General features: G+C 45.2%; 8 non-coding genes across 8 annotated transcripts; all 8 read right to left on the bottom strand.

The window, feature by feature from the left end:
* Nucleotides 1-949: 949 nt before the first annotated feature.
* On the bottom strand, nt 950-1023 carry trnad-guc (transfer RNA aspartic acid (anticodon GUC)). The gene has a single exon. It is a non-coding gene; the product is annotated as a tRNA-Asp (tRNA).
* Nucleotides 1024-2313: 1290 nt separating this feature from the next.
* trnad-guc (transfer RNA aspartic acid (anticodon GUC)) lies at nt 2314-2387 on the bottom strand. Its single transcript has one exon. It is a non-coding gene; the product is annotated as a tRNA-Asp (tRNA).
* Nucleotides 2388-3679: 1292 nt separating this feature from the next.
* Nucleotides 3680-3751, bottom strand: trnad-guc (transfer RNA aspartic acid (anticodon GUC)). Its single transcript has one exon. It is a non-coding gene; the product is annotated as a tRNA-Asp (tRNA).
* Nucleotides 3752-5043: 1292 nt separating this feature from the next.
* On the bottom strand, nt 5044-5115 carry trnad-guc (transfer RNA aspartic acid (anticodon GUC)). The gene has a single exon. It is a non-coding gene; the product is annotated as a tRNA-Asp (tRNA).
* Nucleotides 5116-6408: 1293 nt separating this feature from the next.
* On the bottom strand, nt 6409-6480 carry trnad-guc (transfer RNA aspartic acid (anticodon GUC)). The gene has a single exon. It is a non-coding gene; the product is annotated as a tRNA-Asp (tRNA).
* Nucleotides 6481-7770: 1290 nt separating this feature from the next.
* trnad-guc (transfer RNA aspartic acid (anticodon GUC)) lies at nt 7771-7844 on the bottom strand. Its single transcript has one exon. It is a non-coding gene; the product is annotated as a tRNA-Asp (tRNA).
* A 2654-nt stretch (nt 7845-10498) lies between these two features.
* On the bottom strand, nt 10499-10572 carry trnad-guc (transfer RNA aspartic acid (anticodon GUC)). The gene has a single exon. It is a non-coding gene; the product is annotated as a tRNA-Asp (tRNA).
* Nucleotides 10573-15935: 5363 nt separating this feature from the next.
* On the bottom strand, nt 15936-16007 carry trnad-guc (transfer RNA aspartic acid (anticodon GUC)). The gene has a single exon. It is a non-coding gene; the product is annotated as a tRNA-Asp (tRNA).
* Nucleotides 16008-25703: the final 9696 nt, after the last annotated feature.

Genomic DNA, 25703 nt, shown 5'->3' on the forward strand with positions numbered 1-25703 from the left:
AAAAACGATTTCAATTAACCAGTTGCCTAAACAGGGCCACTACTTATATAGTCAGCAAGCAACATTATACATCAGACTTTTGTGCAAATCAGGAGATGTGTATTGTTGCTTTTCCCAGAAAACACATTGAATTAAACTGTCTTGTTCACCATCACGACACAGTATGAAGAGAGATGGGATCGGCAGGTTCCAAAATCACGAATCACGTCGACGCTGGTTACATTCGTGTCAGAAGTGTGTCGGCCAAGGGCACAGTGTCTGAGGGAATGGGTCTGCGTGGGGCAATTATGATATTCAGTACACTGTCAATGAGATTTCGTTCCCCTTCACTTCGGAATAATAGACAGAGGAGTGAAGCAAAGAAGACATGAAAGACAAATTCAGGAACCACGGTTGAGAAGGGTCCACTATGCGCCACTTTACAAGACATTTCTTGGAATGAGGCTGATGCGAGTTGGGAGATGATCCGGTTCATCAAATTTATACATTTTGTGTCCAGTTTTTGCATTTTCATCGCGATTCGAAGGCCGTTGTTTAATATCGCGGGGTGCAGGTCATCTGTATCGGCGAATCTGTTCCTAACCAGTCGCTGAGAGTCACTGTCCGATCCTGCTTGATTGTCTTATTATTCACGAGTTGGTTGAGTTGACCGTTGGAGAAATCTCTTTTAATTGTATCATTTTTGCGAGTGCATATCGTGTGCGACAAATGGCGCCTGTTGAAGGCAGCGTTTTTCTTTTACAGGGGCAAATATGGGAAATGAAGAAGGTAATGTGTCCGTTTCGCTGACCCATGCATTGCACAGATATATTGGTGCGGGCGGTTTTGATGAGCGGTCTCAATTCCGCACTGTTGATTGCATCTCTGGGGCGGTGTGTCTTGGCGGATTCGACAGCCGATGTACCAATTCTAAAAAATCATTCCCAATTTTTTTCTGGTAAGGGACAAACTCTGCCCGTCGGGGAATTGAACCCCGGTCTCCCGCGTGACAGGCGGGGATACTAACCACTATACTAACGAGGAACTTCGGTTTGGTGAGACATGCTTGGCCAACTGAGGGTTTCTGCGCTTCTGAAATCACTCCATTTACTGAAGATGCTTGATTTGTCTGTGAAATCAGTAAAATCACGGCAACTCAATACCATGTGGAAAGGAAGATCGTCCCATGTTAATTTTGGAAGACTGGATGCAGGATCACCCAAACACTTCCGCGTGTATTGAGCTGTAAATATTGAGGCGGTTGTTCACTTCAGACCCTGACATCTGCAGGCGGGCTAATGGCAGCAATATTCACGCGATCAGTTCCAGTGGCATGAGATTCCGCAAAAATTATATCGGAAATTATGTTTGGCTCCATGTAAAGTAAAAACGATTTCAATTAACCAGTTGCCTAAACAGGGCCACTACTTATATAGTCAGCAAGCAACATTATACATCAGACTTTTGTGCAAATCCGGAGATGTGTATTGTTGCTTTTCCCAGAAAACACATTGAATTAAACTGTCTTGTTCACCATCACGACACAGTATGAAGAGAGATGGGATCGGCAGGTTCCAAAATCACGAATCACGTCGACGCTGGTTACATTCGTGTCAGAAGTGTGTCGGCCAAGGGCACAGTGTCTGAGGGACTGGGTCTGCGTGGGGCAATTATGATATTCAGTACACTGTCAATGAGATTTCGTTCCCCTTCACTTCGTAATAATAGACAGAGTAGTGAAGCAAAGAAGACATGAAAGACAAATTCAGGAACCACGGTTGAGAAGGGTCCACTATGCGTCACTTTACAAGACATTTCTTGGAATGAGGCTGATGCGAGTTGGGAGATGATCCGGTTCATCAAATTTATACATTTTGTGTCCAGTTTTTGCATTTTCATCGCGATTCGAAGGCCGTTGTTTAATATCGCGGGGTGCAGGTCATCTGTATCGGCGAATCTGTTCCTAACCAGTCGCTGAGAGTCACTGTCCGATCCTGCTTGATTGTCTTATTATTCACGAGTTGGTTGAGTTGACCGTTGGAGAAATCTCTTTTAATTGTATCATTTTTGCGAGTGCATATCGTGTGCGACAAATGGCGCATGTTGAAGGCAGCGTTTTTCTTTTACAGGGGCAAATATGGGAAATGAAGAAGGTAATGTGTCCGTTTCGCTGACCCATGCATTGCACAGATATATTGGTGCGGGCGGTTTTGATGAGCGGTCTCAATTCCGCACTGTTGATTGCATCTCTGGGGCGGTGTGTCTTGGCGGATTCGACAGCCGATGTACCAATTCTAAAAAATCATTCCGAATTTTTTTCTGGTAAGGGACAAACTCTGCCCGTCGGGGAATTGAACCCCGGTCTCCCGCGTGACAGGCGGGGATACTAACCACTATACTAACGAGGAACTTCGGTTTGGTGAGACATGCTTGGCCAACTGAGGGTTTCTGCGCTTCTGAAATCACTCCATTTACTGAAGATGCTTGATTTGTCTGTGAAATCAGTAAAATCACGGCAACTCAATACCATGTGGAAAGGAAGATCGTCCCATGTTAATTTTGGAAGACTGGATGCAGGATCACCCAAACACTTCCGCGTGTATTGAGCTGTAAATATTGAGGCGGTTGTTCACTTCAGACCCTGACATCTGCAGGCGGGCTAATGGCAGCAATATTCACGCGATCAGTTCCAGTGGCATGAGATTCCGCAAAAATTATATCGGAAATTATGTTTGGCTCCATGTAAAGTAAAAACGATTTCAATTAACCAGTTGCCTAAACAGGGCCACTACTTATATAGTCAGCAAGCAACATTATACATCAGACTTTTGTGCAAATCCGGAGATGTGTATTGTTGCTTTTCCCAGAAAACACATTGAATTAAACTGTCTTGTTCACCATCACGACACAGTATGAAGAGAGATGGGATCGGCAGGTTCCAAAATCACGAATCACGTCGACGCTGGTTACATTCGTGTCAGAAGTGTGTCGGCCAAGGGCACAGTGTCTGAGGGACTGGGTCTGCGTGGGGCAATTATGATATTCAGTACACTGTCAATGAGATTTCGTTCCCCTTCACTTCGTAATAATAGACAGAGTAGTGAAGCAAAGAAGACATGAAAGACAAATTCAGGAACCACGGTTCAGAAGGGTCCACTATGCGTCACTTTACAAGACATTTCTTGGAATGAGGCTGATGCGAGTTGGGAGATGATCCGGTTCATCAAATTTATACATTTTGTGTTCAGTTTTTGCATTTTCATCGCGGTTCGAAGGCCGTTGTTTAATATCGCGGGGTGCAGGTCATCTGTATCGGCGAATCTGTTCCTAACCAGTCGCTGAGAGTCACTGTCCGATCCTGCTTGATTGTCTTATTATTCACGAGTTGGTTGAGTTGACCGTTGGAGAAATCTCTTTTAATTGTATCATTTTTGCGAGTGCATATCGTGTGCGACAAATGGCGCATGTTGAAGGCAGCGTTTTTCTTTTAAAGGGGCAAATATGGGAAATGAAGAAGGTAATGTGTCCGTTTCGCTGACCCATGCATTGCACAGAAATATTGGTGCAGGCGGTTTTGATGAGCGGTCTCAATTCCGCACTGTTGATTGCATCTCTGGGGCGGTGTGTCTTGGCGGATTCGACAGCCGATGTTCCAATTCTAAAAAATCACTCCCAATTTTTTTCTGGTAAGGTATAAACTCTCCCCGTCGGGGAATTGAACCCCGGACTCCCGCGTGACAGGCGGGGATACTAACCACTATACTAACGAGGAACTTCAGTTTGGCGGGACAAGCTTGGCCAACTGAGGGTTTCTGCGCTTCTGAAATCACTCCATTTACTGAAGATGCTCGATTTGTCTGTGAAATCAGTAAAATCACGGCAACTCAATACCATGTGGAAAGGAAGATCGTCCCATGTTAATTTTGGAAGACTGGATGCAGGATCACCCAAACTCTTCCGCGTGTATTGAGCTGTAAATATTGAGGCGGTTCTTCACTTCAGACCCTGACATCTGCAGGCGGGCTAATGGCAGCAATATTCACGCGATCAGTTCCAGTGGCATGAGATTCCGCAAAAATTATATCGGAAATTATGTTTGGCTCCATGTAAAGTAAAAACGATTTCAATTAACCAGTTGCCTAAACAAGGCCACTACTTATATAGTCAGCAAGCAACATTATACATCAGACTTTTGTGCAAATCCGGAGATGTGTATTGTTGCTTTTCCCAGAAAACACATTGAATTAAACTGTCTTGTTCACCATCACGACACAGTATGAAGAGAGATGGGATCGGCAGGTTCCAAAATCACGAATCACGTCGACGCTGGTTACATTCGTGTCAGAAGTGTGTCGGCCAAGGGCACAGTGTCTGAGGGAATGGGTCTGCGTGGGGCAATTATGATATTCAGTACACTGTCAATGAGATTTCGTTCCCCTTTACTTCGTAATAATAGACAGAGTAGTGAAGCAAAGAAGACATGAAAGACAAATTCAGGAACCACGGTTGAGAAGGGTCCACTATGCGCCACTTTACAAGACATTTCTTGGAATGAGGCTGATGCGAGTTGGGAGATGATCCGGTTCATCAAATTTATACATTTTGTGTCCAGTTTTTGCATTTTCATCGCGATTCGAAGGCCGTTGTTTAATATCGCGGGGTGCAGGTCATCTGTATCGGCGAATCTGTTCCTAACCAGTCGCTGAGAGTCACTGTCCGATCCTGCTTGATTGTCTTATTATTCACGAGTTGGTTGAGTTGACCGTTGGAGAAATCTCTTTGAATTGTATCGTTTTTGCGAGTGCATATCGTGTGCGACAAATGGCGCCTGTTGAAGGCAGCGTTTTTCTTTTACAGGGGCAAATATGGGAAATGAAGAAGGTAATGTGTACGTTTCGCTGACCCACGCATTGCACAGAAATATTGATGTGGGCGGTTTTGATGAGCAGTCTCAATTCCGCACTGTTGATTGCATCTCTGGGGCGGTGTGTCTTGGCGGATTCGACAGCCGATGTTCCAATTCTAAAAAATCACTCGCAATTTTTTTCTGGTAAGGTACAAACTCTCCCAGTCGGGGAATTGAACCCCGGACTCCCGCGTGACAGGCGGGGATACTAACCACTATACTAACGAGGAACTACGGTTTGGCGGGACACGCTTGGCCAACTGAGGGTTTCTGCGCTTCTGAAATCACTCCATTTACTGAAGATGCTCGATTTGTCTGTGAAATCAGTAAAATCACGGCAACTCAATACCATGTGGAAAGGAAGATCGTCCCATGTTAATTTTGGAAGACTGGATGCAGGATCACCCAAACACTTCCGCGTGTATTGAGCTGTAAATATTGAGGCGGTTGTTCACTTCAGACCCTGACATCTGCAGGCGGGCTAATGGCAGCAATATTCACGCGATCAGTTCTTAGTGGCATGAGATTCCGCAAAAATTATATCGGAAATTATGTTTGGCTCCATGTAAAGTAAAAACGATTTCAATTAACCAGTTGCCTAAACAAGGCCACTACTTATATAGTCAGCAAGCAACATTATACATCAGACTTTTGTGCAAATCCGGAGATGTGTATTGTTGCTTTTCCCAGAAAACACATTGAATTAAACTGTCTTGTTCACCATCACGACACAGTATGAAGAGAGATGGGATCGGCAGGTTCCAAAATCACGAATCACGTCGACGCTGGTTACATTCGTGTCAGAAGTGTGTCGGCCAAGGGCACAGTGTCTGAGGGACTGGGTCTGCGTGGGGCAATTATGATATTCAGTACACTGTCAATGAGATTTCGTTCCCCTTTACTTCGTAATAATAGACAGAGTAGTGAAGCAAAGAAGACATGAAAGACAAATTCAGGAACCACGGTTCAGAAGGGTCCACTATGCGTCACTTTACAAGACATTTCTTGGAATGAGGCTGATGCGAGTTGGGAGATGATCCGGTTCATCAAATTTATACATTTTGTGTTCAGTTTTTGCATTTTCATCGCGGTTCGAAGGCCGTTGTTTAATATCGCGGGGTGCAGGTCATCTGTATCGGCGAATCTGTTCCTAACCAGTCGCTGAGAGTCACTGTCCGATCCTGCTTGATTGTCTTATTATTCACGAGTTGGTTGAGTTGACCGTTGGAGAAATCTCTTTTAATTGTATCATTTTTGCGAGTGCATATCGTGTGCGACAAATGGCGCATGTTGAAGGCAGCGTTTTTCTTTTACAGGGGCAAATATGGGAAATGAAGAAGGTAATGTGTCCGTTTCGCTGACCCATGCATTGCACAGAAATATTGGTGCAGGCGGTTTTGATGAGCGGTCTCAATTCCGCACTGTTGATTGCATCTCTGGGGCGGTGTGTCTTGGCGGATTCGACAGCCGATGTTCCAATTCTAAAAAATCACTCCCAATTTTTTTCTGGTAAGGTATAAACTCTCCCCGTCGGGGAATTGAACCCCGGACTCCCGCGTGACAGGCGGGGATACTAACCACTATACTAACGAGGAACTTCAGTTTGGCGGGACAAGCTTGGCCAACTGAGGGTTTCTGCGCTTCTGAAATCACTCCATTTACTGAAGATGCTCGATTTGTCTGTGAAATCAGTAAAATCACGGCAACTCAATACCATGTGGAAAGGAAGATCGTCCCATGTTAATTTTGGAAGACTGGATGCAGGATCACCCAAACTCTTCCGCGTGTATTGAGCTGTAAATATTGAGGCGGTTCTTCACTTCAGACCCTGACATCTGCAGGCGGGCTAATGGCAGCAATATTCACGCGATCAGTTCCAGTGGCATGAGATTCCGCAAAAATTATATCGGAAATTATGTTTGGCTCCATGTAAAGTAAAAACGATTTCAATTAACCAGTTGCCTAAACAAGGCCACTACTTATATAGTCAGCAAGCAACATTATACATCAGACTTTTGTGCAAATCCGGAGATGTGTATTGTTGCTTTTCCCAGAAAACACATTGAATTAAACTGTCTTGTTCACCATCACGACACAGTATGAAGAGAGATGGGATCGGCAGGTTCCAAAATCACGAATCACGTCGACGCTGGTTACATTCGTGTCAGAAGTGTGTCGGCCAAGGGCACAGTGTCTGAGGGAATGGGTCTGCGTGGGGCAATTATGATATTCAGTACACTGTCAATGAGATTTCGTTCCCCTTTACTTCGTAATAATAGACAGAGTAGTGAAGCAAAGAAGACATGAAAGACAAATTCAGGAACCACGGTTCAGAAGGGTCCACTATGCGCCACTTTACAAGACATTTCTTGGAATGAGGCTGATGCGAGTTGGGAGATGATCCGGTTCATCAAATTTATACATTTTGTGTCCAGTTTTTGCATTTTCATCGCGATTCGAAGGCCGTTGTTTAATATCGCGGGGTGCAGGTCATCTGTATCGGCGAATCTGTTCCTAACCAGTCGCTGAGAGTCACTGTCCGATCCTGCTTGATTGTCTTATTATTCACGAGTTGGTTGAGTTGACCGTTGGAGAAATCTCTTTTAATTGTATCATTTTTGCGAGTGCATATCGTGTGCGACAAATGGCGCATGTTGAAGGCAGCGTTTTTCTTTTACAGGGGCAAATATGGGAAATGAAGAAGGTAATGTGTCCGTTTCGCTGACCCATGCATTGCACAGATATATTGGTGCGGGCGGTTTTGATGAGCGGTCTCAATTCCGCACTGTTGATTGCATCTCTGGGGCGGTGTGTCTTGGCGGATTCGACAGCCGATGTACCAATTCTAAAAAATCATTCCCAATTTTTTTCTGGTAAGGGACAAACTCTGCCCGTCGGGGAATTGAACCCCGGTCTCCCGCGTGACAGGCGGGGATACTAACCACTATACTAACGAGGAACTTCGGTTTGGTGAGACATGCTTGGCCAACTGAGGGTTTCTGCGCTTCTGAAATCACTCCATTTACTGAAGATGCTTGATTTGTCTGTGAAATCAGTAAAATCACGGCAACTCAATACCATGTGGAAAGGAAGATCGTCCCATGTTAATTTTGGAAGACTGGATGCAGGATCACCCAAACACTTCCGCGTGTATTGAGCTGTAAATATTGAGGCGGTTCTTCACTTCAGACCCTGACATCTGCAGGCGGGCTAATGGCAGCAATATTCACGCGATCAGTTCCAGTGGCATGAGATTCCGCAAAAATTATATCGGAAATTATGTTTGGCTCCATGTAAAGTAAAAACGATTTCAATTAACCAGTTGCCTAAACAGGGCCACTACTTATATAGTCAGCAAGCAACATTATACATCAGACTTTTGTGCAAATCAGGAGATGTGATTTTTGCTTTTCCCAGAAAACACATTGAATTAAACTGTCTTGTTCACCATCACGACACAGTATGAAGAGAGATGGGATCGGCAGGTTCCAAAATCACGAATCACGTCGACGATGGTTACATTCGTGTCAGAAGTGTGTCGGCCCAGCGCACAGTGTCTGAGGGACTGGGTCTGCGTGGGGCAATTATGATATTCAGTACACTGTCAATGAGATTTCGTTCCCCTTTACTTCGGAATAATAGACAGAGTAGTGAAGCAAAGAAGACATGAAAGACAAATTCAGGAACCACGGTTCAGAAGGGTCCACTATGCGTCACTTTACAAGACATTTCTTGGAATGAGGCTGTTGCGTGTTGAGAGATGATCCGGTTCATCAAATTTATACATTTTGTGTCCAGTTTTTGCATTTTCATCGCGGTTCGAAGGCCGTTGTTTAATATCGCGGGGTGCAGGTCATCTGTATCGGCGAATCTGTTCCTAACCAGTAGCTGCGAGTCACTGTCCGATCCTGCTTGATTGTCTTATTATTCACGAGTTGGTTGAGTTGACCGTTGGAGAAATCTCTTTGAATTGTATCGTTTATGCGAGTGCATATCGTGTGCGACAAATGGCGCATGTTGAAGGCAGCGTTTTTCTTTCACAGGGGCAAATGTGGGAAATGAAGAAGGTAATGTGTCCGTTTCGCTGACCCACGCATTGCACAGAAATATTGGTGCGGGCGGTTTTGACGAGCGGTCTCAATTCCGCCCTGTTGATTGCATCTCTGGGGCGCTGTGCCTTGGCGGATTCGACAGCCGATGTACCAATTCTAAAAAATCATTCCCAATTTTTTTCCTGTTAAGGTACAAACTCTACCCGTCAGGGAATTGAACCCCGGTCTCCCGCGTGACAGGCGGGGATACTAACCACTATACTAACGAGGAACTTCGGTTTAGTGAGCCACGCTTGGCCAACTGAGGGTTTCTGCGCCTCTGAAATCACTCCATTTACTGAAGATGCTCGATTTGTCTGTGAAATCAGTAAAATCGCGGCAACTCAATAACATGTGGAAAGGAAGATCGTCCCATGTTAATTTTGGAAGACTGGATGCAGGATCACCCAAACACTTCCACGTGTATTGAGCTGTAAATATTGAGGCGGTTGTTCACTTCAGACCCTGACATCTGCAGGCGGGCTAATGGCAGCAATATTCACGCGATCAGTTCCAGTGGCATGAGATTCCGCAAAAATTAGATCGGAAATTATGTTTGGCTCCATGTAAAGTAAAAACGATTTCAATTAACCAGTTGCCTAAAGAGGGAAACTACTTATATAGTCAGCAAGCAACATTATACATCAGACTTTTGTGCAAATCAGGAGATGTGTATTTTTGCTTTTCCCAGAAAACACATTGAATTAAACTGTCTTGTTCACCATCAAGACACAGTATGAAGAGAGATGGGATCGGCAGGTTCCAAAATCACGAATCACGTCGACGATGGTTACATTCGTGTCAGAAGTGTGTCGGCCCAGGGCACAGTGTCTGAGGGACTGGGTCTGCGTGGGGCAATTATGATATTCAGTACACTGTCAATGAGATTTCGCCGCCCTTTACTTCGTAATAATAGACAGAGTAGTGAAGCAAAGAAGACATGAAAGACAAATTCAGGAACCACGGTTCAGAAGGGTCCACTATGCGTCACTTTACAAGACATTTCTTGGAATGAGGCTGATGCGTGTTGAGAGATGATCCGGTTCATCAAATTTATACATTTTGTGTCCAGTTTTTGCATTTTCATCGCGGTTCGAAGGCCGTTGTTTAATATCGCGGGGTGCAGGTCATCTGTATCGGCGAATCTGTTCCTAACCAGTAGCTGCGAGTCACTGTCCGATCCTGCTTGATTGTCTTACTATTCACGAGTTGGTTGAGTTGACCGTTGGAGAGATCTCTTTGAATTGCATCGTTTATGCGAGTGCATATCGTGTGCGACAAATGGCGCATGTTTAAGGCAGCGTTTTTCTTTTACAGGGGCAACTGTGGGAAATGAAGAAGGTAATGTGTCCGTTTCGCAGACCCACGCATTGCACAGAAATATTGGTGCGGGCGGTTTTGATGAGCGGTCTCAATTCCACACTGTTGATTGCATCTCTGGGGCGGTGTGCCTTGGCGGATTCGACAGCCGATGGACCAATTCTAAAAAATCATTCCCAATTTTTTCCTGGTAAGGTACAAACTCTACCCGTCGGGGAATTGAACCCCGGTCTCCCGCGTGACAGGCGGGGATACTAACCACTATACTAACGAGGAACTTCGATTTGGTGAGCCACGCTTGGCCAACTGAGGGTTTCTGCGCCTCTGAAATCACTCCATTTACTGAAGATGCTCGATTTGTCTGTGAAATCAGTAAAATCGCGGCAACTCACTACCATGTGGAAAGGAAGATCGTCCCATGTTAATTTTGGAAGACTGGATGCAGGATCACCCAAACACTTCCACGTGTATTGAGCTGTAAATATTGAGGCGGTTGTTCACTTCAGACCCTGACATCTGCAGGCGGGCTAATGGCAGCAATATTCACGCGATCAGTTCCAGTGGCATGAGATTCCGCAAAAATTAGATCGGAAATTATGTTTGGCTCCATGTAAAGTAAAAACGATTTCAATTAACCAGTTGCCTAAACAGGGCCACTACTTATATAGTCAGCAAGCAACATTATACATCAGACTTTTGTGCAAATCAGGAGATGTGTATTTTTGCTTTTCCCAGAAAACACATTGAATTAAACTGTCTTGTTCACCATCACGACACAGTATGAAGAGAGATGGGATCGGCAGGCTCCAAAATCACGAATCACGTCGACGGTGGTTACATTCGTGTCAGACGTGTGTCGGCCCAGGGCACAGTGTCTGAGGGACTGGGTCTGCGTGGGGCAATTATGATATTCAGTACACTGTCAATGAGATTTTGTTCCCCTTTACTTCGTAATAATAGACAGAGTAGTGAAGCAAAGAAGACATGAAAGACAAATTCAGGAACCACGGTTCAGAAGGGTCCACTATGCGTCACTTTACAAGACATTTCTTGGAATGAGGCTGATGCGTGTTGAGAGATGATCCGGTTCATCAAATTCATACATTTTGTGTCCAGTTTTTGCATTTTCATCGCGGTTCGAAGGCCATTGTTGAATATCGCCGGGTGCAGGTCATCTGTATCGGCGAATCTGTTCCTAACCAGTAGCTGCGAGTCACTGTCCGATCTTGCTTGATTGTCTTATTATTCACGAGTTGGTTGAGTTGACCGTTGGAGAAATCTCTTTGAATTGTATCGTTTTTGCGAGTACATATCGTGTGCGACAAATGGCGCATGTTGAAGGCAGCGTTTTTCTTTTACAGGGGCAAATGTGGGAAATGAAGAAGGTAATGTGTCCGTTTCGCTGACCCACGCATTGCACAGAAATATTGGTGTGGGCGGTTTTGATGAGCGGTCTCAATTCCGCACTGTTGATTGCATCTCTGGGGCGGTGTGCCTTGGCGGATTCGACAGCCGATGTACCAATTCTAAAAAGTCATTCCCAATTTTATTCTGGTAAGGTATAAACTCTGCCCATCGGGGAATTGAACCCCGGTCTCCCACATGACAGGCAGGGATACTAACCACTATACTAATGAGGAACTTTGGTTTGGCGAGACACGCTTGGCCAACTGAGGGTTTCTGCGCATCTGAAATCACTCCATTTACTGAAGATGCTCGATTTGTCTGTGAAATCAGTAAAATCGCGGCAACGCAATACCATGTGGAAAGGAAGATCGTCCCATGTTAATTTTGGAAGACTGGATGCAGGATCACCCAAACTCTTCCGCGTGTATTGAGCTGTAAATATTGAGGCGGTTGTTCACTTCAGACCCTGACATCTGCAGGCGGGCTAATGGCAGCAATATTCACGCGATCAGTTCCAGTGGCATGAGATTCCGCAAAAATTATATCGGAATTTATGTTTGGCTCCATGTAAAGTAAAAACGATTTCAATTAACCAGTTGCCTAAAGAGGGCCACTACTTATATAGTCAGCAAGCAACATTATACATCTGACTTTAGTGCAAATCAGGAGATGTGTATTTTTGCTTTTCCCAGAAAACACATTGAATTAAACTGTCTTGTTCACCATCAAGACACAGTATGAAGAGTGATGGGATCGGCAGGTTCCAAAATCACGAATCACGTTGACGATGGTTACATTCGTATCAGAAGTGTGTCGGCCCAGGGCACAGTGTTTGAGGGACTGGGTCTGCGTGGGGCAATTATGATATTCAGTACACTGTCAATGAGATTTCGTTCCCCTTTACTTCGTAATAATAGACAGAATATTGAAGCAAAGAAGACATGAAAGACAAATTCAGGAACCACGGTTCAGAAGGGTCCACTATGCGTCAGTTTACAAGACATTTCTTGGAATGAGGTGATGCGTGTTGAGAGATGATCCGGTTCATCAAATTTCTACATTTTGTGTCCAGTTTTTGCATTTTCATCGCGGTTCGAAGGCCGTTGTTTAATATCGCGGGGTGCAGGTCATCTGTATCGGCGAATCTGTTCCTAACCAGTAGCTGCGAGTCACTGTCCGATCCTGCCTGAGTTGGTTGAGTTGACCGTTGGAGAAATCTCTTTGAATTGTATCGTTTTTGCGAGTGCATATCGTGTGCGACAAATGGCGCATGTTGAAGGCAGCGTTTTTCTTTTACGGGGCAAATATGGGAAATGAAGAAGGTAATGTGTCCGTTTCGCTGACCCACGCATTGCACAGAAATATTGGTGCGGGCGGTTTTGATGAGCGGTCTCAATTCCGCACTGTTGATTGCATCTCTGGGGCGGTGTGCCTTGGCGGATTCGACAGCCGATGTACCAATTCTAAAAAATCATTCACAACTTTTTTCTGGTAAGGTACAAACTCTCCCCGTCGGGGAATTGAACCCCGGTCTCTGGCGTGACAGGCGGGGATACTAACCACTATACTAACGAGGCACTTCGGTTTGGCGAGACACGCTTGGCCAACTGAGGGTTTCTGCGCCTCTGAAATCACTCCATTTACTGAAGATGCTCGATTTGTCTGTGAAATCAGTAAAATCGCGGCAACTCAATACCATGTAGAAAGGAAGATCGTCCCATGTTAATTTTGGAAGACTGGATGCAGGATCACCCAAACACTTCCGCGTGTATTGAGCTGTAAATATTGAGGCGGTTCTTCACTTCAGACCCTGACATCTGCAGGCGGGCTAATGGCAGCAATATTCACGCGATCAGTTCCAGTGGCATGAGATTCCTCAAAAATTATATCGGAAATTATGTTTGGCTCCATGTAAAGTAAAAACAATTTCAATTAACCTGTTGCCTAAACAGGGCCGCTACTTATATAGTCAGCAAGCAACATTATACATCAGACTTTTGTACAAATCAGGAGATGTGTATTTTTGCTTTTCCCAGAAAACACATTGAATTCAACTGTCTTGTTCACCATCACGACACAGTATGAAGAGAGATGGGATCGGCAGGTTCCAAAATCACGAATCACGTCGACGGTGGTTACATTCGTGTCAGAAGTGTGTCGGCCCAGGGCACAGTGTCTGAGGGACTGGGTCTGCGTGGGGCAATTATGATATTCAGTACACTGTCAATGAGATTTTGTTCCCCTTTACTTCGTAATAATAGACAGAGTAGTGAAGCAAAGAAGACATGAAAGACAAATTCAGGAACCACGGTTCAGAAGGGTCCACTATGCGTCACTTTACAAGACATTTCTTGGAATGAGGCTGATGCGTGTTGAGAGATGATCCGGTTCATCAAATTTATACATTTTGTGCCCAGTTTTTGCATTTTCATCGCGGTTCGAAGACCGTTGTTTAATATCGCGGGGTGCAGGTCATCTGTATCGGCGAATCTGTTCCTAACCAGTAGCTGAGAGTCACTGTCCGATCCTGCTTGATTGTCTTATTATTCACGAGTTGGTTGAGTTGACCGTTGGAGAAATCTCTTTGAATTGTATCGTTTTTGCGAGTGCATATCGTGTGCGACAAATGGCGCATGTTGAAGGCAGCGTTTTTCTTTTACGGGGCAAATATGGGAAATGAAGAAGGTAATGTGTCCGTTTCGCTGACCCACGCATTGCACAGAAATATTGGTGCGGGCGGTTTTGATGAGCGGTCTCAATTCCGCACTGTTGATTGCATCTTTGGGGCGGTGTGCCTTGGCGGATTCGACAGCCGATGTACCTATTCTAAAAAATCATTCCCCATTTTTTCCTGGTAAGGTACAAACTCTCCACGTCGTGGAATTGAACCCCGGTCTCCCGCGTGACAGGCGGGGATACTAACCACTATACTAACGAGGAACTTCGGTTTGGCCAGACACGCTTGGCCAACTGAGGGTTTCTGCGCCTCTGAAATCACTCCATTTACTGAAGATGCTCGATTTGTCTGTGAAATCAGTAAAATCGCGGCAACTCAATACCATGTGGAAAGGAAGATCGTCCCGTGTTAATTTTGGAAGACTGGACGCAGGATCACCCAAACACTTCCGCGTGTATTGAGCTGTAAATATTGAGGCGGTTCTTCACTTCAGACCCTGACATCTGCAGGCGGGCTAATGGCAGCAATATTCACGCGATCAGTTCCAGTAGCATGAGATTCCGCAAAAATTAGATCGCAAATTATGTTTGGCTCCATGTAAAGTAAAAACAATTTCAATTAACCAGTTGCCTAAACAGGGCCACTACTTAGACAGTCAGCAAGCAACATCATACATCAGACTTTTGTGCAAATCAGGAGATGTGTATTTTTGCTTTTCCCAGAAAACACTTTGAGTTAAACTGTCTTGTTCACCATCACGACACAGTATGAAGAGAGATGGGATCGGCAGGTTCCAAAATCACGAATCACGTCGACGATGGTTACATTCGTGTCAGAAGTGTGTCGGCCCAGCGCACAGTGTCTGAGGGACTGGGTCTGCGTGGGGCAATTATGATATTCAGTACACTGTCAATGAGATTTCGTTCCCCTTTACTTCGTAATAATAGACAGAGTAGTGAAGCAAAGAAGACATGAAAGACAAATTCAGGAACCACGGTTCAGAAGGGTCCACTATGCGTCACTTTACAAGACATTTCTTGGAATGAGGCTGATGCGTGTTGAGAGATGATCCGGTTCATCAAATTTATACATTTTATGTCCAGTTTTTGCATTTTCATTGCGGTTCGAAGGCCATTGTTTAATATCGCGGGGTGCAGGTCATCTGTATCGGCGAATCTGTTCCTAACCAGGAGCTGCGAGTCACTGTCCGATCCTGCTTGATTGTCTTATTATTCACGAGTTGGTTGAGTTGACCGTTGGAGAAATCTCTTTGAATTGCATCGTTTTTGCGAGTGCATATCGTGTGCGACAAATGGCGCATGTTGAAGGCAGCGTTTTTCTTTTACAGGTGCAAATGTGGGAAATGAAGAAGGTAATGTGTCCGTTTCGCTGACCCACGCATTGCACAGAAATATTGGTGCAGGCGGTTTTGATGAGCGGTCTCAATTCCGCACTGTTGATTGCATCTCTGGGGCGCTGTGCCTTGGTGGATTCGACAGCCGATGTACCAATTCTAAAAAATCACTACCAATTTTTTTCTGGTAAGGTACAAACTCTCCCTGTCGGGGAATTGAACCCCGGTCGCCCGCGTGACAGGCGGGGATACTAACCACTATACTAACGAGGAACTTCTGTTTGGCGAGACACGCTTGGCCAACTGAGGGTTTCTGCGCCTCTGAAATCACTCCATTTACTGAAGATGCTCGATTTGTCTGTGAAATCAGTAAAATCGCGGCAACGCAATACCATGTGGAAAGGAAGATCGTCCCATGTTAATTTTGGAAGACTGGATGCAGGATCACCCAAACACTTCCGCGTGTATTGAGCTGTAAATATTGAGGCGGTTGTTCACTTCAGACCCTGACATCTGCAGGCGGGCTAATGGCAGCAATATTCATGCGATCAGTTCCAGTGGCATGAGATTCCGCAAAAATTATATCGGAAATTATGTTTGGCTCCATGTAAAGTAAAAACAATTTCAATTAACCAGTTGCCTAAACAGGGCCACTACTTATATAGTCAGCAAGCAACATTAGACTTTAGTGCAAATCAGGAGATGCGTATTTTTGCTTTTCCCAGAAAACACATTGAATTAAACTGTCTTGTTCACCATCACGACACAGTATGAAGAGAGATGGGACCGGCAGGCTCCAAAATCACGAATCACGTTGACGATGGTTACATTCGTATCAGAAGTGTGTCGGCCCAGGGCACAGTGTTTGAGGGACTGGGTCTGCGTGGGGCAATTATGATATTCAGTACACTGTCAATGAGATTTCGTTCCCCTTTACTTCGTAATAATAGACAGAATATTGAAGCAAAGAAGACATGAAAGACAAATTCAGGAACCACGGTTCAGAAGGGTCCACTATGCGTCAGTTTACAAGACATTTCTTGGAATGAGGTGATGCGTGTTGAGAGATGATCGGTTCATCAAATTTCTACATTTTGTGTCCAGTTTTTGCATTTTCATCGCGGTTCGAAGGCCGTTGTTTAATATCGCGGGGTGCAGGTCATCTGTATCGGCGAATCTGTTCCTAACCAGTAGCTGCGAGTCACTGTCCGATCCTGCCTGAGTTGGTTGAGTTGACCGTTGGAGAAATCTCTTTGAATTGTATCGTTTTTGCGAGTGCATATCGTGTGCGACAAATGGCGCATGTTGAAGGCAGCGTTTTTCTTTTACGGGGCAAATATGGGAAATGAAGAAGGTAATGTGTCCGTTTCGCTGACCCACGCATTGCACAGAAATATTGGTGCGGGCGGTTTTGATGAGCGGTCTCAATTCCGCACTGTTGATTGCATCTCTGGGGCGGTGTGCCTTGGCGGATTCGACAGCCGATGTACCAATTCTAAAAAATCATTCACAACTTTTTTCTGGTAAGGTACAAACTCTCCCCGTCGGGGAATTGAACTCCGGTCTCTGGCGTGACAGGCGGGGATACTAACCACTATACTAACGAGGCACTTCGGTTTGGCGAGACACGCTTGGCCAACTGAGGGTTTCTGCGCCTCTGAAATCACTCCATTTACTGAAGATGCTCGATTTGTCTGTGAAATCAGTAAAATCGCGGCAACTCAATACCATGTAGAAAGGAAGATCGTCCCATGTTAATTTTGGAAGACTGGATGCAGGATCACCCAAACACTTCCGCGTGTATTGAGCTGTAAATATTGAGGCGGTTCTTCACTTCAGACCCTGACATCTGCAGGCGGGCTAATGGCAGCAATATTCACGCGATCAGTTCCAGTGGCATGAGATTCCTCAAAAATTATATCGGAAATTATGTTTGGCTCCATGTAAAGTAAAAACAATTTCAATTAACCTGTTGCCTAAACAGGGCCGCTACTTATATAGTCAGCAAGCAACATTATACATCAGACTTTTGTACAAATCAGGAGATGTGTATTTTTGCTTTTCCCAGAAAACACATTGAATTCAACTGTCTTGTTCACCATCACGACACAGTATGAAGAGAGATGGGATCGGCAGGTTCCAAAATCACGAATCACGTCGACGGTGGTTACATTCGTGTCAGAAGTGTGTCGGCCCAGGGCACAGTGTCTGAGGGACTGGGTCTGCGTGGGGCAATTATGATATTCAGTACACTGTCAATGAGATTTTGTTCCCCTTTACTTCGTAATAATAGACAGAGTAGTGAAGCAAAGAAGACATGAAAGACAAATTCAGGAACCACGGTTCAGAAGGGTCCACTATGCGTCACTTTACAAGACATTTCTTGGAATGAGGCTGATGCGTGTTGAGAGATGATCCGGTTCATCAAATTTATACATTTTGTGCCCAGTTTTTGCATTTTCATCGCGGTTCGAAGACCGTTGTTTAATATCGCGGGGTGCAGGTCATCTGTATCGGCGAATCTGTTCCTAACCAGGAGCTGCGAGTCACTGTCCGATCCTGCTTGATTGTCTTATTATTCACGAGTTGGTTGAGTTGACCGTTGGAGAAATCTCTTTGAATTGTATCGTTTTTGCGAGTGCATATCGTGTGCGACAAATGGCGCATGTTGAAGGCAGCGTTTTTCTTTTACGGGGCAAATATGGGAAATGAAGAAGGTAATGTGTCCGTTTCGCTGACCCACGCATTGCACAGAAATATTGGTGCGGGCGGTTTTGATGAGCGGTCTCAATTCCGCACTGTTGATTGCATCTTTGGGGCGGTGTGCCTTGGCGGATTCGACAGCCGATGTACCTATTCTAAAAAATCATTCCCCATTTTTTCCTGGTAAGGTACAAACTCTCCACGTCGTGGAATTGAACCCCGGTCTCCCGCGTGACAGGCGGGGATACTAACCACTATACTAACGAGGAACTTCGGTTTGGCCAGACACGCTTGGCCAACTGAGGGTTTCTGCGCCTCTGAAATCACTCCATTTACTGAAGATGCTCGATTTGTCTGTGAAATCAGTAAAATCGCGGCAACTCAATACCATGTGGAAAGGAAGATCGTCCCGTGTTAATTTTGGAAGACTGGACGCAGGATCACCCAAACACTTCCGCGTGTATTGAGCTGTAAATATTGAGGCGGTTCTTCACTTCAGACCCTGACATCTGCAGGCGGGCTAATGGCAGCAATATTCACGCGATCAGTTCCAGTAGCATGAGATTCCGCAAAAATTAGATCGCAAATTATGTTTGGCTCCATGTAAAGTAAAAACAATTTCAATTAACCAGTTGCCTAAAAAGGGCCACTACTTAGACAGTCAGCAAGCAACATCATACATCAGACTTTTGTGCAAATCAGGAGATGTGTATTTTTGCTTTTCCCAGAAAACACATTGAATTAAACTGTCTTGTTCACCATCACGACACAGTATGAAGAGAGATGGGATCGGCAGGTTCCAAAATCACGAATCACGTCGACGATGGTTACATTCGTGTCAGAAGTGTGTCGGCCCAGCGCACAGTGTCTGAGGGACTGGGTCTGCGTGGGGCAATTATGATATTCAGTACACTGTCAATGAGATTTCGTTCCCCTTTACTTCGTAATAATAGACAGAGTAGTGAAGCAAAGAAGACATGAAAGACAAATTCAGGAACCACGGTTCAGAAGGGTCCACTATGCGTCACTTTACAAGACATTTCTTGGAATGAGGCTGATGCGTGTTGAGAGATGATCCGGTTCATCAAATTTATACATTTTATGTCCAGTTTTTGCATTTTCATTGCGGTTCGAAGGCCATTGTTTAATATCGCGGGGTGCAGGTCATCTGTATCGGCGAATCTGTTCCTAACCAGTAGCTGCGAGTCACTGTCCGATACTGCTTGATTGTCTTATTATTCACGAGTTGGTTGAGTTGACCGTTGGAGAAATCTCTTTGAATTGCATCGTTTTTGCGAGTGCATATCGTGTGCGACAAATGGCGCATGTTGAAGGCAGCATTTTTCTTTTACAGGTGCAAATGTGGGAAATGAAGAAGGTAATGTGTCCGTTTCGCTGACCCACGCATTGCACAGAAATATTGGTGCAGGCGGTTTTGATGAGCGGTCTCAATTCCGCACTGTTGATTGCATCTCTGGGGCGCTGTGCCTTGGTGGATTCGACAGCCGATGTACCAATTCTAAAAAATCACTACCAATTTTTTTCTGGTAAGGTACAAACTCTCCCTGTCGGGGAATTGAACCCCGGTCGCCCGCGTGACAGGTGGGGATACTAACCACTATACTAACGAGGAACTTCTGTTTGGCGAGACACGCTTGGCCAACTGAGGGTTTCTGCGCCTCTGAAATCACTCCATTTACTGAAGATGCTCGATTTGTCTGTGAAATCATTAAAATCGCGGCAACTCAATACCATGTGGAAAGGAAGATCGTCCCATGTTAATTTTGGAAGACTGGATGCAGGATCACCCAAACACTTCCGCGTGTATTGAGCTGTAAATATTGAGGCGGTTGTTCACTTCAGACCCTGACATCTGCAGGCGGGCTAATGGCAGCAATATTCATGCGATCAGTTCCAGTGGCATGAGATTCCGCAAAAATTATATCGGAAATTATGTTTGGCTCCATGTAAAGTAAAAACAATTTCAATTAACCAGTTGCCTAAACAGGGCCACTACTTATATAGTCAGCAAGCAACATTAGACTTTAGTGCAAATCAGGAGATGCGTATTTTTGCTTTTCCCAGAAAACACATTGAATTAAACTGTCTTGTTCACCATCACGACACAGTATGAAGAGAGATGGGACCGGCAGGCTCCAAAATCACGAATCACGTCGACGGTGGTTACATTCGTGTCAGAAGTGTGTCGGCCCAGGGCGCAGTGTCTGCGGGACTGGGTCTGCGTGGGGCAATTATGATATTCAGTACACTGTCAATGAGATTTCGTTCCCCTTTACTTCGTAACAATAGACAGAGTAGTGAAGCAAAGAAGACATGAAAGACAAATTCAGGAACCACGGTTCAGAAGGGTCCACTATGCGTCACTTTACAAGACATTTCTTGGAATGAGGCTGATGCGTGTTGAGAGATGATCCGGTTCATCAAATTTATACATTTTGTGTCCAGTTTTTGCATTTTCATCGCGGTTCGAAGGCCGTTGTTTAATATCGCGGGGTGCAGGTCATCTGTATCGGCGAATCTGTTCCTAACCAGTAGCTGCGAGTCACTGTCCGATCCTGCCTGAGTTGGTTGAGTTGACCGTTGGAGAAATCTCTTTGAATTGTATCGTTTTTGCGAGTACATATCGTGTGCGACAAATGGCGCATGTTGAAGGCAGCGTTTTTCTTTTACAGGGGCAAATATGGGAAATGAAGAAGGTAATGTGTCCGTTTCGCTGACCCACGCATTGCACAGAAATATTGGTGTGGGCGGTTTTGATGAGCGGTCTCAATTCCGCACTGTTGATTGCATCTCTGGGGTGGTGTGCCTTGGCGGATTCGACAGCCGATGTACCAATTCTAAAAAGTCATTCCCAATTTTATTCTGCTAAGGTATAAACTCTGCCCATCGGGGAATTGAACCCCGGTCTCCCGCATGACAGGCAGGGATACTAACCACTATACTAATGAGGAACTTTGGTTTGGCGAGACACGCTTGGCCAACTGAGGGTTTCTGCGCATCTGAAATCACTCCATTTACTGAAGATGCTCGATTTGTCTGTGAAATCAGTAAAATCGCGGCAACGCAATACCATGTGGAAAGGAAGATCGTCCCATGTTAATTTTGGAAGACTGGATGCAGGATCACCCAAACTCTTCCGCGTGTATTGAGCTGTAAATATTGAGGCGGTTGTTCACTTCAGACCCTGACATCTGCAGGCGGGCTAATGGCAGCAATATTCACGCGATCAGTTCCAGTGGCATGAGATTCCGCAAAAATTATATCGGAATTTATGTTTGGCTCCATGTAAAGTAAAAACGATTTCAATTAACCAGTTGCCTAAAGAGGGCCACTACTTATATAGTCAGCAAGCAACATTATACATCTGACTTTAGTGCAAATCAGGAGATGTGTATTTTTGCTTTTCCCAGAAAACACATTGAATTAAACTGTCTTGTTCACAATCAAGACACAGTATGAAGAGAGATGGGATCGGCAGGTTCCAAAATCACGAATCACGTTGACGATGGTTACATTCGTATCAGAAGTGTGTCGGCCCAGGGCACAGTGTTTGAGGGACTGGGTCTGCGTGGGGCAATTATGATATTCAGTACACTGTCAATGAGATTTCGTTCCCCTTTACTTCGTAATAATAGACAGAATATTGAAGCAAAGAAGACATGAAAGACAAATTCAGGAACCACGGTTCAGAAGGTTCCACTATGCGTCACTTTACAAGACATTTCTTGGAATGAGGTGATGCGTGTTGAGAGATGATCCGGTTCATCAAATTTATACATTTTGTGTCCAGTTTTTGCATTTTCATCGCGGTTCGAAGGCCGTTGTTTAATATCGCGGGGTGCAGGTCATCTGTATCGGCGAATCTGTTCCTAACCAGTAGCTGCGAGTCACTGTCCGATCCTGCTTCATTGTCTTATTATTCACGAGTTGGTTGAGTTGACCGTTGGAGAAATCTCTTTGAATTGTATCGTTTTTGCGAGTGCATATCGTGTGCGACAAATGGCGCATGTTGAAGGCAGCGTTTTTCTTTTACGGGGCAAATATGGGAAATGAAGAAGGTAATGTGTCCGTTTCGCTGACCCACGCATTGCACAGAAATATTGGTGCGGGCGGTTTTGATGAGCGGTCTCAATTCCGCACTGTTGATTGCATCTCTGGGGCGGTGTGCCTTGGCGGATTCGACAGCCGATGTACCTATTCTAAAAAATCATTCCCCATTTTTTCCTGGTAAGGTACAAACTCTCCACGTCGTGGAATTGAACCCCGGTCTCCCGCGTGACAGGCGGGGATACTAACCACTATACTAACGAGGAACTTCGGTTTGGCCAGACACGCTTGGCCAACTGAGGGTTTCTGCGCCTCTGAAATCACTCCATTTACTGAAGATGCTCGATTTGTCTGTGAAATCAGTAAAATCGCGGCAACTCAATACCATGTGGAAAGGAAGATCGTCCCGTGTTAATTTTGGAAGACTGGACGCAGGATCACCCAAACACTTCCGCGTGTATTGAGCTGTAAATATTGAGGCGGTTGTTCACTTCAGACCCTGACATCTTCAGGCGGGCTAATGGCAGCAATATTCACGCGATCAGTTCCAGTGCCATGAGATTCCGCAAAAATTATATCGCAAATTATGTTTGGCTCCATGTAAAGTAAAAACCATTTCAATTAACCAGTTGCCTAAACAGGGCCACTACTTAGACAGTCAGCAAGCAACATCATACATCAGACTTTTGTGCAAATCAGGAGATGTGATTCATGCGATTATTCATGCGATCAGTTCCAGTGGCATGAGATTCCGCAAAAATTATATCGGAAATTATGTTTGGCTCCATGTAAAGGAAAAACGATTTCAATTAACCACTTGCCTAAACAGGGCCCCTACTTATATAGTCAGCAAGCAACATTATACATCAGACTTTTGTGCAAATCAGGAGATGCGTATTTTTGCTTTTCCCAGAAAACACATTGAATTAAACTGTCTTGTTCACCATCAGGACACAGTATGAAGAGAGGTGGGATCGGCAGGTTCCAAAATCACGAATCACGTCGACGCTGGTTACATTCGTGTCAGAAGTGTGTCGGCCCAGGGCACAGTGTCTGCGGGACTGGGTCTGCGTGGGGCAATTATGATATTCAGTACACTGTCAATGAGCTTTCCTTCCCCTTTTGCTACCCTCTTGCTATTTATGTACGTGTAAAAAGCCTTGGGATTTTCCTTCACCCTATTTTCCAATGACGTATCATGACCCCTTCTAGCCCTCCTGACTCCTTGCTTAAGTTCCTTCCTACTTTCCTTATATTCCACACAGGCTTCATCTGTTCCCAGCCTTTTAGCCCTGACAAATGCCTCCTTTTTCTTTTTGACGAGGCCTACAATATCTCTCGTTAACCAAGATTCCCGAAAATTGCAGTATATATCCTTCATCCTCACAGGAACATGCCGGTCCTGAATTCCTTTCAACTGACACTTGAAAGCCTCCCACATGTCAGATGTTGATTTGCCCTCAATCATCTGCCCCCAATCTAGGTTCTTCAGTTCCCGCCTAATATTGTTATAATTAGCCTTCCTCCTATTTAGCACATTCATCCTAGGACCACTCTTATCCTTGTCCACCAGTACTTTAAAACTTACTGAATTGTGGTCACTGTTACCGAAATGCTCCCCTACTGAAACATCTACCACCTGGCCGGGCTCATTCCCCAATACCAGGTCCAGTACCGTCCCTTCCCTAGTTGGACTGTCTACATATTGTTTTAAGAAGTCTTCCTGGATGCTCCTTACAAACTCCGCCCCGTCTAGGCCCCTGGCACTAAGTGAGTCCCAGTCAATATTGGTGAAGTTGAAGTCTCCCATCACCACACCCCTGTTGTTTTTACTCTTTTCCAAAATCTGTCTACCTATCTGCTCCTCTATCTCCCGCTGGCTGTTGGAACGCCTGTAGGAACCCCCCCAACATTGTAACTGCACCCTTCTTATTCCTGATCTCTACCCATATAGCCTCACTGCCCTCTGAGGTGTCCTCCCGCAGTACAGCTGTGATATTCTCCCTAACCAGTAGCACAACTCCGCCTCCCCTTTTACACCCCCCTCTATCCCGCCTGAAACATCTAAATCCTGGAACGTTTAGCTGCCACACATACATAGTCACAGACTTTTTCAGAGACAAACGATCTCTCCCTCAGGCACGCGCTTAGCATAAACTATTTCCAAAACACATTCTCTTTTTCTGTCTCCCTCTCACACATATGCACATATTCTCTGATACAATCGCACTCCCTCTAGCTCTCTGCCTCTGAAACACAGACACAAATTGCTTCTGAGTTTGCCTATCTCTCTGTGTCTCTCTTTCACACACACACACACACAGACAGACAAGGACCGTTCTGTCACACGCTCTCTCTCTCTCAGACGCACACACACAAACTCTTTCTGGCTCTCTCTCGCTGTCCTTATCTCTCTCTCTACCTCGCTATATCTCTTTCAATCTCTCTCTCACATACACACTGTCACAGACTCTCAAAAACGTTTTTCTGACACAAACACTCTCACTCTCTCTCTCCTCCAGACACTCTTTCTGGCACATTCTACCTCTCTATCTCTCTCTGCCTCTGCCTCTGTCTCCATCACTATCTCTATCTCTCCCCAGTTCGGCCTACTCCCATTTTTGTCTGGTCTCGTCCAGTGGGGTTCTAGCTCCATCCAGTAGCTATCCGAATATTTTGACATAAACATCCACCCCGTCTCGCTGCTGGTGCCTCTCAGGTCCTCCAGTAGTGTGTTTTCTGGGGGTCCGGGGTACCCTACAGTCTCTTTGCGGAGGAGGTGTTTTATTTGGAAGTGTCTCAATTCCTGTCCTTTTCCGAGTGTCCACTTCCTCATCACTTCGCCCAGTGTCGCCAATGGGCTCGTTGTGCATCTTGCTGAGGAGCATAGGAGTGCTGATGACACACAGACTACTTTAGACGTGCGCACACACTCGCTCGCATACACAGACTAGTTTTGACGCACGCACACACTCGCTCACACACACAGACTACTTTTAATGCATGCGCACACACAGGCTACTTTTGACACGCACACGCACTCTCTGGCACACACAGACTACTTTTGACGCTCGCACGCACAGACTACTTTTGACGCACACGTTCATTCTCTCGCACACACTCGCACACACACATGCATATACTACTTTGGACGTGCATGTTCACTCTTTCATGCACACACACGCATGCACAGACTAC

This window comes from Scyliorhinus torazame, chromosome 25 (assembly GCF_047496885.1).
Source record: "Scyliorhinus torazame isolate Kashiwa2021f chromosome 25, sScyTor2.1, whole genome shotgun sequence".
In the NCBI taxonomy this organism is placed as follows: Eukaryota; Metazoa; Chordata; class Chondrichthyes; order Carcharhiniformes; family Scyliorhinidae; genus Scyliorhinus; species Scyliorhinus torazame.